General features: G+C 41.0%; 1 protein-coding gene across 2 annotated transcripts in view; it reads right to left on the bottom strand.

Annotated features, from left to right (window-relative positions):
• The window catches only part of peak1 (pseudopodium-enriched atypical kinase 1), a 100,310-nt gene extending 87,949 nt beyond the window's left edge, over positions 1–12,361 (bottom strand). For both annotated transcript variants that reach the window (XM_063909886.1, XM_063909895.1), the window contains exon 1: positions 12,221–12,361. The gene's annotated coding sequence lies outside the window, so the exon portion shown is untranslated. The remainder of the gene's footprint in view (positions 1–12,220) is intronic.
• Between the last annotated feature and the right edge of the window lie 212 nt (positions 12,362–12,573).

The following is a 12,573-nucleotide window of genomic DNA, read 5'->3' as shown; positions in this document are numbered from 1 at the left end:
ATTAATAAGTGTGGATTTGAGAGAGAGAAGCGCCACACCCTCCACCTCCATCCATCTCATCTGCAACTCATGAGACTTCTATATTCCACTGAGCTTTAACAAGATGCGGATTAGGAACCGTATTGAATATTAAGACCTTACAGAATACCGTACAACTATAAAAAAATCTGCAAAATCAAGCAACCTAGTTTATAGAATGTCGCCTTTTGCAGATAATGTTCCTGATTACAAAGATCAACTCCAAAAACTATCCATACTTCATCCTGAAAAGCTTCAGATGAATGTAAGAGATAATATCGAGGCATGCAAGTGGCCTGTATCCAGCCGTGTAATCTCCAACAGCAGGCATAGCTCAGGTTCACCACGGTAAACAAGTCCAACAGCAGCAAGGTATGCCCGACAGCTTTCAGCACAACACACGAAGCATTAGTTATTTTTGAACGCATGCTGGGTCCACGAGAGTTGGCGAGGTCAAAACTTGGCCAAAAGCGAGAACCCCTCGGTGCTTTCAACACATTTGAGTAAGCCAGAATTTTGTTGCCTCACCATAGCCACATCCAGTCACAGAGGCTTTGTCCTAACTCAAACAAATACTTGTGTGGCGAGATCACCACAGACACTGGGAGAATGATCCTGCCATATAAGGAGTTCAGTATTAGGCCAGGTTAGGGATCATGTAACAGTGATTTTTCAATTCTACCAGCTTGAATCTCTCACCAAATGCAATATATTATCAAGTGAATTATAGACTAGCGCTGCATGTCTTGAAAAAAAAAAAGACTTGATATGCAATTGATTCACAATATTGGAGGGATTATAATTTTTGCATCTGTATTCTGGAAACCATAGAAAGATACATGTAAAATGGTCATAGTGGGTTTTCTTTAGGAGGATCTTTACCAAATAAGCAGCCACCCACTAGTTAGTTCAGAATAATGTTTTTCTGTAACACGTTTTTTTTTTCTGTAGCAAATAATATGCCTCTTTAAATTGAATATTGCTCCAACCTCTATTGCTATTTTTTAGAAAAGCACTCAACATGAAAGCTCTCCCTGGACTGCGTTTGTGAGGAGAGTTTATGTTTCCCTGTTTGGTGCAAGCCCCCAGGAAGTGCTCCGGACTTTGAGAAAATATTCAATAGTGGCCAGGGCTGGACTGGCTATCTGGCGTACCGGGCAAATCCCGCCAGGCCCTCCAACGTTTTGGGCCTTCCCAGGGCCGGAAACAAAACATACATTATATATATTATATTTTTTATTGATTGCGACGGTAAAAACATGACACATCGTGGCCCATTGGATGCTTCTCTTGAGGCACATTTGGCTAGTCCAATGAAATTCCTTGGTTCTCGAAGGCCCGCCCCTCCCTAGAGGGAGCCCTCACTTGCTCACCTCGCCTCTGCTTTCTGTCTCCCTCAGGGTATCATCAGAGCACCAATTGCAGTTCTCTTTCTTTCCTTTGCCTGTCTTTGCATCTCTCTTTCTCTCTCTCTCCCTCCCTCTCTCTCTCTCTCTCTCTCTCTCTCTCTCTCTCTCTCTCTCTCTCTCTCTCTCTCTCTCTCTCTCTCTCTCTCTCTCTCTCTCTCTCTCTCTCTCTCTCTCTCTCTCTCTCACACCGTAAGTCTTATTTCTAATTGTGTATATAGTATATGTTTCAATAAACCATAAAAAAGACATCTCTAGCAGCGTTTCTTTGTCAAACACTTCATGAAACGGACATTTTGACACGGTGACCATCTCCCCCAAGAAGAAGGTTTTTGTGAGTAGTGAATTTTTTCATGTGGGCTCTTTAATGTAGGCTGATGCACTTCATTTCAATTGTTGAAACTGCACAAACATACAATCTTCTTTAGTATATGCTTCCAGACATCGTATATAGGCCTCTCTCTCTCTCTCTCTCTCTCTCTCTCTCTCTCTCTCTCTCTCTCTCTCTCTCTCTCTCTCTCTCTCTCTCTCTCTCTCTCTCTCTCTCTCTCTCTCTCTCTCTCTCTCTCTCTCTCTCTCTCTCTCTCTCTCTCTCTCTCTCTCTCTCTCTCTCTCTCTCTCTCTCTCTCTCTCTCTCTCTCTCTCTCTCTCTCTCTCTCTGTGTGTGTGTGTGTGTGTGTGTGTGTGTGTGTGTGTGTGTGTGTGTGTATATATATATATATATATATATATATTTTTTTTTTTTTTAAAATGGCGCTTGGCCCTTGGGTGATCAAAAGTGCCCGGGCCCTTTTCAGATGCCAGTCCAGCCCTGATAGTGGCCAAACAGCGGGTACTACAACTTCCGTATCAGTCCGTGACGTCACCTGGCCCAGAAAGACTTTTAGCCATTGACTTACACTGGGAAAGAGACATCTGTAAATCGCTGGATCATTTTTTTAAAACCAAATAAACTACCCAGTATGAATCTTTGTATAGCCCGTATTAAAAACATTAGGTCCGTAAAGTTGTAAAATGCGCGAAAAGCTGAATCCAGATTTATTTTCTCTCTGCGCCAAAGCGGGAGATTGGGGGGCGGGGCTTAAAGGGAAACTCAACTGCGCATGCTCTATGCTCTCAACAGCCAGGCATGAAGGGTCATTTGTGACATTTTGCTTTCGAGAATCTCGGGCCATATCGTCATCATGCGCTAATGAGCAGCTCTCATAGGAATGAACGAAGCCCCGCCTCCAACGCTGTATCCAGTTCTTATTATACACCGATGGTTTGGTGACATACGGTCAGGGTGCGATTTGACAAAAAAACAGAGGGGGGGATGTTTTTTTTAATTTATTCATAGACAAGAACATTGGACTTTTAACTTGCATAACTAGGGAGAAAAAAACGCAAAAAGTAGACAGGCCCTTTTTTCGGGTCCGTGGATTAGTCCCCATCACAACATGGCAAAACTTTTAATAACCCATACATGGATTTCTATTCAACGTCACAAAAACATGCGTACGCACTAACAGGCAGAAAGCACCATAGAACAGCATCAATGCTCTCCATGAAAAGACCCTCCAATTAACTTAAATCAAACACTCAAAATACTTCACTAAATAGCACAACGTGCTGTCAACACTCAGGGACAGGTCTGGAAAACTAGACAAAGTAAACAGTCGGCTCTGGTGACAAATTTGTGGTGGCTTTTTCGTTTTTCCTATCGGGGCATTGTCTGCAGCATTTCGGCCCTCTTCTATCCACAATTCTGCAAATGGGTCCTGTAAAGTAAGATGATATGCTGCTCTGAACGCGTTTCATGTTTGGTTCAGCGCTGTTTTTCCTGCGAAGTTCCCGCACAAAAATGTTACAATGTTTTTGTGTTCGATGACGTTCAGAAATATGCACCGTCTGCCAGAAGGCTGCTGAATGGCCTACTCTGATGTAAAGACACTGAAGATCGTTAGATTTCAAGAGTTTAAGTAGGCTAGCAGTTAAGTTGCATTCATCGCTATCAAGGGGGGGAAATCCTTGTCCCCACCGGAGATAAAAATAATTTAGCAGAGGTAGGGATAGGAAAACCAGAGGGGGGGAAATCCTCACCATCCCCCCCTACAAATCGCACCCTGCATACGGTATTAAGTCAGAAGAGTATCCACTGGACCCAGTATGGGTGTATGCGTTGATGCAGGCAGGGGATACATTTCACCTGTGCCAGATACATTATGGGTGTTGCAATAGTCTGCTAAAGAGTGTATCTGCAGGGGTGCACACATGCCGGGAAAGATAAGATGCATGTACTTCATTCACAGTGTTGACAGTGAATTTTATTTTCTATGTCACAGTTATTTTCTTAACCCCATATCCATCCACGCCCAGATTTAAATCACGAGAAATGCAGAACTGTGGGACTCAGCCTGAAGGCATTTAGGCAATAATGGAATTTGAATCCAGATTCATTCAGTGATTTTGATCTCCAACCACATATTGTTAGATCTGTATTGGCCGTCTTTCATTCCAGCCCTGGGCTATAAGCCGTGTTCGTTCTCAGACTGAGGGATGAAGCTAGGATTGCAGAAGTCTGGAAAAAAAGGATAATTTATTCAAGGATGGTTTCCACATTTCATGGTAATAAAGGGAGCACAGATTCATCTCCAGAGTATCCAGTGTGCGAGATTAAAGAATTTAAAGCAAAGTTCCTTCAAAGACAATAATTAAGTAGAAAAATCAGGCCACATGGAGTAATTACTGCATGGAAAAGTCTGTGTGTTGTTTTGTTCTCAGGCCAAGCATCCACAGATCTATAAAAAAGGCTTAATTTGATATTTTTTACCCACCATACTGTGACACAATAATTCTTTAACATGTTGTAGAGCCAGGTTGAGTTTGTGATGATAGATAGTCAGGCTGTGCGTCCATTCTGTTCCCAGTCCATTAGGCAGTTTCTGTGGGGCGGATTTGATTCTTCCCTAAACAAAAAAACTATTAATAAATGATGTGTTAGCTGCTCTGACATTTCCGGTCCACTAAAGCAGCTTCAGCCACCGGGCAGGAAGCAAGCAATAACCTTGCACTAATTTTTGTAAGAGAATTCAACATTAAGAATGTTTTTAATTCAAGGACTGGTTGAATATGTGGTACTACAGAGCAAGGTGCAGTCAGAGGGCAAACCTGCTGTGATAACATGGACCGAGACACAAGCTTTGTTTAATTAAATCCAAACAAATATTAATTAAGCTACAAGTAAAAGGTATTAAAGACTGTGCGGGCTAAAACATGTGTGTTGCATCGATGTAAAGGACTTGCTAGCCTGGCTAACTTTGGTTAATTACATTTCCTCGCTACCACTCTATGTTGGTCATCTTTTAACCATATTCCTACTGTCATCTCACAAGAACCATGCATTAAAATAAAGCTTTGCCGTGATAATGTCACAAAAGTGGTTGAAATGTACAGGAACAGAATTTTACCAACACAGGGTATGCTCGTCAGGCAGTCTTCTCTCACCAAAAAGAACGAGTAAATAACCATATTGTCATTATGCTATATGCTACTGCATGCGCTGTAGTCTCCATGAGCAAGGATAACAATTTAAGATTTCCCTATTTTTGAACTTTCCTTGTATTTTCTGCAAATTCTGCATTGGGCCATCTCTAAAAATGAGTTTCTACTCCTTAGTTTTCCAGTGAAAATTGGGATATCTACTTAATACAGCTGAGGGTATACAGCCACAACATCACTCCTTATCCCCACTCTGTTAGTGGGTGGGAGTCTGAGAAATAACAGAACATATCATGCTAGGAATGCAACGCAGCTGGAACAGACCCTTAAAGGAATCTCCAAATGAAGGCTTTGGTTTCAGGGTCAGAGAGTGTACTCGGTGCCTGAGCGTATATATACAGTGTGTGGAGATATGTGCACAGAAAACACACATTTGTCAAGGCTCTTATCATTTATACTGCTATGAAAGGATTGTGGAAAATAAATAAGACAACTGTGTGAGTCCATAGCCACAGTTTTGCTTCAAAAATATTCAAACTGAAAATGGTCTCCAAGCCAAAGAGGAATCGTGGCAGGATTTGAGACAGAAGTGCAACATCAGGTCAGTCAACATCAAAAAAAGTATGAGTGTTTATTCTACATGCTGCCACATTTTCATCCATTAGGGTTCCCACTGACGGCCAAAAGCAACAACAGTGGATATAACGTCTGCCGTGACCCGACATCCATCAGCCGTTAAAAAGACTTCAACGAGCCTTTTTACATCAGGCAGACAGGTGAGGGGTCTGGAAGACGTCAACAATAAAAAGACCTTACATCACCGCCGGCTCAGCCTTTGTTTCTCGGACCCCGCACAACAATAGTGATGGCAGGAGTAGACTATCCCACACTCGCTGTTCGGTTCAGAAGGAGAATATCTGACACCATTAAATCACTGACTCCAGCAGCTCCAACCCATTACGGTGGTTTAGGATGTGCTGAATAGCTGAACTCTGGCTGCCCCGGGAGGAGGAGACACTCTTTTAAATCACACGCTTCGCTGAAAGGACAAAGCTTGACAGGTAGAGCAGCAGCAGACAGCTTTAAACCGTCGTTAAGTCATTAAGGTCAACAGCTAAGCTAATTGTCCTCATATTTATGCATAACAATACAGCTGTTGATGCCTTCTAACTTTTTAACGGAAAACTGCAAAAAATATTTGTTTTTAAAGGCCTTAAACTAAAGGTGTGCCTTTTGATTATTCAACAGTTGTTTTTCATTTGCATTGCTACATTATTACCTCCCATTATAGCTCATTAAACCAGCTAATTTCAAGGTCAGCACCTTAGCTAACAGCTTATCAGCAAAGCCCCGAGTGTCCCAGATAATCAGAAATGTTTACAAAGCCAAAATTCCTTGAAATGCGAGCTACAGAGACATGAGAATGTGGAAAACAAAGTAGTGAAGATTATTATATTTGCATATTTAAAGTATTCTCTGGATGAAAACACGTTTAATGTATAGTTGAATCTTGAGTTAACCACATACAAGGAGAGCCCCATAGATCAAACATAGCTCAAAGTAATAGAATTGTTTATTTTTTATTCAAACCTGTAGATTACAGTGTTGGTTATATGAAAACATGCACACTACAAAAACAAATCTTTACCGAGCTGCATGGTTGACCACATGCATGCAAATACACAGGCAGATAAACAAACATGAGTACAGCACACACAGGGCTGCTGGTGGTGGAGCGTTGACGATTGTCCCCGTGCTATAGATCAAACACCCGGACAGAGCCGGTACCTCGAGGCTCGATACAACATGACAGCGCAACAGCGATCTGCTCCTTTATCATCCACCATCTTGCAACGAGCCACATATCAGACACCGATACAGAAGTGAGTCATGATTCTGACACTTGGCTGACCTCGCATAACACTGATGTCATGTCACATGTGTGAAATCAAGTGCATAGTGCATCGTCAGTTTGCACTTCATTAAAGATGATTCTAATCCATAAAAACAGGTTTTTGACAATCAAAACAGATCTTCAATCAGACTTGTTGATGTGTTATTATTCAGCTGAGTGAATTCTGAAGAGAGGATTACTTTAATTTGTTCTGACATCCTCCCACCTGGATGAGTCAGGTGACACGCCACTGGCTTTTGGTAGGTGCAATGTTATTGCCCGATAGCTTCAAAATGAACTCGGTATATGTCACGACCTGAAGCTGACGGAATGAAATATTAAGAAACCCAAAACAGAACCAGGCTCCGGCTCAGCCTTGATGGCTGACAAAGCTGAAGTTTTTAGACATGGCTGCCTTCCAGCCCATACTGCACTTTATCAGACTCTGTGACCTTCTAAAACCTCAAGTGTTATCTTTAGGGAGAAACTACATTACCAAATCTGTGATGTCATAAAAGGGGAACAATGTAGTTTATCATAGAGTGTGACATTTAGAGAAACTGAAGTAGAGCTGAGCTTTGTGGGGTTGAAGACCTTGCTTTGGAGGAAACTATGAGTGTTGAACTTAAGACCTCGATGCCTATTTCCAATCTGACTAGAAATACACATTTTAGCAACCTATAGCAAGAGCAGCATTTTTAACTATCATACCAAGCAAAATGTCTGCTCATTTGGATCATTAATTCATGTGTAGAGGAACAACTAAGCAGGCTATCACCAGACTCAGGGACAGTTTTATAACACAGGCTATATGACTGCTGAACTCCTGAGCTCTGTGATTGTCTACTCACATCTGTTTATAGTACACATATATATATTATACACATCTGCCATATACATCTGTTATACATAACATATGCATCTGTCTATAGATACCTCCTCATTCAACAGTGTAAAGTATTTAAATTACTGTACAGTGTATTTAAATACTCTCAATGTATTCCACATATGTATATATTTCACATCTTTACATCTTATTGTTGTTATTGTAAATATTCTTCTCTCTTTTTGCACTATTTTATTTATCTTATTTGCACCATGTATGTTGCGTTGTTGGAGGAGCATGGGAATAAGATTTTCATTGTCAACATATATGTTGTATGCTGTGCATATGACCAATAAAACCGTTGAACCTTTTTGAACCTTATTAGAATAAATATGTACAGTTTCTGCCCCAGATCTTCCCAAGAATATCAGAAACTAAATTATGAATGTAATAGCCTATTGATATCCAGAAAGAATGTATTATTTCACTTGTCCTTTCCAAAGTTGCATCAGAGTGTAGACCTAGTTACAGGACTGAAAAAGGATTGTGTTTACATGCTGGATTCATTTCCTTTTCCACCAAAAAAACGATCACAAATCAAGAATTAACATGTTGTCTGAGTAACACTACTGTTGTGTGTGTGTGTGTGTGTGTGTGTGTGTGTGTGTGTGTGTGTGTGTGTGTTCGCTCCTTAACCCCTGGGTCACACCTGTTTCCTAGCTCAGGCTCAGGGCAGGGGGAGGGGTCAGGGGTCGTGGTGTCACATGGCACTTCCTCCACAGAGCCCACACTGTACACATGCATTCTGTCAACCAAAACATTATGTCACTAACCTTTCGGCGAAAAAACACGGTTTATGGGATTCATTTCAGCCAAACACATATGAAAATCTCCCAGCAGGCTCTACTGTGTGAATAAAAGCCTTATTATGGTCTATTGAAATCCAATTGACGTCAGATATTTCACACTTCTTTGAAGTCTTATAAAATGCATACTCATAAATATTGATATTGCTCCGTCCAAAAATACTACTATGCCTTAAAAAAGCCATGCTACTTTCAAATCCAAGACTTGAAGAAAAACACAGATTCAAAAGTGCAAAAGTACATTTACATCTCGATATGGCTAATTGGTTTAAAATTCACCAACTAAAACAACATTATGACGAAAGGTTTTCAATGCTTCCCAAGACAGAAGATAAATGATGGAGTTCAAACATCCAGAACTAGTGTTAAGCTATTTGTTTTTCATCAAGTAGTTTCTGCTAACATTACGCTTTGTTTAATCGTTAACTGGCATGTGCTTCTGAAACATGTATGGGTATTTGATTACATAGTGATAAGCCTCAGTCAAGTCCTGCTCATCATCCTTCCGGGAAACAGAAAACTCACTCATCCAAATGTACAATATAAAGGGATTGCTTTTACTGCCATTTAATGATATGCCTTCAGTGAGCCATCAATGGCAAACAACAAACAAAAGAAATAGACTCTTAATGGAAAATGTAATTCATGCCACATTTAAGCAATCTTGAACACACTGCTCAAACAGTGTACAATACAACAAAGGGGAAACAGATAAAGTACTTGTGACTGTATGATTAGCAGCTGCCCTGAAATACCAAATGTCCTGAAATGTTGTGATCATCTGAGCGTATATCCTGCAGCTGTCAGACTTTATCTATCCGTCAAAGACACACACAAAACATCTTGCAGCCCTCGGAGATCCAAAAAGATCAAGATCACCACAAAGCCTCTTCCTGTTGCTCCCCACAAAGAATGTCAGGTATGCTCACATTCACAATTCAGAACTGTAGGAAACAATCCAGCAAATATTTGTTCCCCCCCCCCCCCCCCCGCACTTTGGGGACAGGCATCCGCAGGGCACCGGCTTATCAGAAAATCGGAATTCTCTTGCAAATCCGCAAGCCCATCCGCAACAAACAGGTGAAGAAGTAACAATGTCTTGCCTTTGTTGACACTGTCAACTAAAGAGTCGTAATGAAAACAAGAGCAAGTAAAAACAAGAAATGACAACTGCAGTCCCACGGGAGCGCACAAAGAAGAGCTCATTTATCACCTGTCCTCCTGAGTCCGTATGGGCTGAGGTTTACAGATGTATTGTGCTTCAACTTTCACTGGCCTCAACTTGTGACACTGGAACTGAAGAATGTTTCACTTTCACAAACACATTCTTCTCATAAACACAAGGGTTTTTTGTCACTGTTGTAGCAGAACAATACACTTTATCATGGATCTCGGCAGTAACACAACCAGGACCATACCTGGCTGCTATATCTCCATATATCTCCATGCCTGGCTGCTATATATCCATACCTGGCTGCTATATCTTCATATATCTCCATACCTGGCTGCTATATCTCCATATATCTCCATACCTGGCTGCTATATCTCCATATATCTCCATACCTGGCTGCTATATCTCCATACCTGGCTGCTATATCTCATATATCTCCATACCTGGCTGCTATATCTCCATACCTGGCTGCTATATCTCCATACCTGGCTGCTATATCTCATATATCTCCATACCTGGCTGCTATATCTCCATCTCCATACCTGGCTGCTATATCTCCATACCTGGCTGCTATATCTCCATACCTGGCTGCTATATCTCCATACCTGGCTGCTATATCTCTTACAGGTTGTGTATTTTGTGTAATTCTGTTTTTTTTTGTTGATCGTTTATATTTTTTTAATGCATGCTTTTTTTATTAAGCTGTCTTTGACTCTGTTGTTGCTGTAGCAAATGTAAATGTCCCCTCTGTGGGACGAATAAAGGTATTCTGGTTCTGATTTGACTGGTGTGGATTTTTAAGGGGATACAGATGTTGATTTCCTGCTATAGCTCACAATATTTTGCACATTTGTGAACCGACTCCTGAGATGTCTGATTGAGTAAAGCACATAATAAGAGATAACTTATGAAGTGATTGATAATTACAGTATTTTAAAGGACATGCGCTCTTGGCTGCTTATAGAATCAGAATCCCCCCTATTCGTCCCACAGAGGGAAAATTTAAATAGACACTCACCTTTTACTAAGGTTTCACTTTTCAAGCAGTTCCCCACATTCAATTATTCCTGCATTTCAAATAGAGGAATATTCTCTGCTTTTCTTTGGATATGCGATAGGTCTTTTTTTTTTTGATTAATCCTCTTCTGTAGAACAAAACAGAAACGCTTATGCAGTCTGGTGCTTACCTAAGAATATGCAAACCAGAATACTTTTTTTGATCTGTTCATCAAACTGACTATTACCCAATAGGATTCCTTAATATTTAACAGCTCTCCGAACAGATCAAATACTCTTTTGACAGTTCACACCTCACCTGAGACTATAACTTATATGCAATTTGCTCATTTACAAACATTGAAAATATAATTTCTGTCAGTACTTATCACAGCCTCCAAGCAAATTGTCCATTGTTAGTTAACCAGCAACTAAGAGGAGCATTTTCCAAAGAGAATTCAACACAATAATAACACTGGTTGTGTAATGTAATGCAATAAGCTATCATTTCATTCACCTTTTGATTTGCAGGGCCAGACAAAAAAACATGCCTCTGATAAAAATCAATGACTAGTATTAAGCCTGGTGTGTTTATGTAATACCTACTATCACATGTCTTGCGGTGTGTTGGGTACATGACTTGACATGGGGATAATGCGGGTGATCAGGGTGTTTTGTAAAAGGTACACACTTGTGTTAGAAACCACATGTTAAAGGAGAATAAACTGTGCCTTAAGAATTATTTAACACGTTTCTGTTAAATAACGACGACTTTTGTTATAATTTGGCAAATCAACATCACTGTAACGGGCACTATATGAACACGTCACGTGACATACTCCAATTAAGAGATAATGTACGGAAATACAGTTAAAAAAAACACGTTTTAAACCAGTGTGTTTTGGTTACACATGAAATGTTAACAGTACTGAATGCCTGGTAACAGTAAGCGTCCTTTTCTCTTTCCACTCATCCCTATGTTTTTCCTCATTATATCAAAATCCGTGGCTGTGAAATATCTCAAATAAAATCACGTCCCACTGTTTCCCTCTAAAAAATACTAAAAACAGAGACCCGTGGTGGTCGCCTGTTCTGTAGCGGTGAGTTAAACGCCGCCTATCCCATTTTGTAAACATTGAGAAGTTGTCTTTTGGTAGCCTACGGGCCCCTTTCCCAAAAACCAGGAGTACACTAAACTAACTTTTGAGCTAAACCAAATACAAGCAGCAGCGGCATCCACTGTCTCCAGTATTTCAGCCCTGAAGTTATGACAGCAGCAGCTAACGTTAGTGCTGTTGCAACGTTACGAAGACTGCGCTAATTAGCTATCATTGAAACGGGAAGACGTTACAACCGTTAGCAAACTTCTCCGCTGTCTACGCATCACTAAAAGGGATTACAGTTTACATTTACTGCCAGGAGCCGTTAGCATAGTTTTAAAGATACGACATTTCCCCTGCTGTACAAGCTGGAAGTTGGCAGCCGAAGGAAACTGCCGAGACTTGTGGCTGAGACACTTTCAATTTTAGAAAAAAAAGCAACCCGTAGCTAACTTTTTCTTACCTTTCAAACGCCGAATATCTCCCCGCCGATACTACTACTTCCTGGCAGCCATAAATTCCGGTTTTGACAACGTCGTCCTCGGCAGGAATAACGAAAAACCCGAGTGTTGTGCAGCTCAACTCTTTTGCCAGTGCCTGTGATTTCTCTCTCTGCGTGGCTCCGGTAACAGCCGCTGCAGTTTTTTCCACCAGCCCGGAGCGGGAGCGCGCACACTGGGATACTGGGCAGGCCAGGAGAACCTTGTGAACGCGCAATTTTACAAGGCACACCAAACCTGTACAATGTGGAAATCCAGGCGAACTGCTTGATGTGCAATTGTGATAATTACTATGAAAGGTGTTTTGTAACTTTAT

Source organism: Eleginops maclovinus, chromosome 2, assembly GCF_036324505.1.
Source record: "Eleginops maclovinus isolate JMC-PN-2008 ecotype Puerto Natales chromosome 2, JC_Emac_rtc_rv5, whole genome shotgun sequence".
Lineage (NCBI taxonomy): Eukaryota > Metazoa > Chordata > Actinopteri > Perciformes > Eleginopidae > Eleginops > Eleginops maclovinus.
The sequence above is the reverse complement of the archived record's forward strand: the minus strand, read 5'-3'. Positions and strand labels throughout refer to the sequence as shown.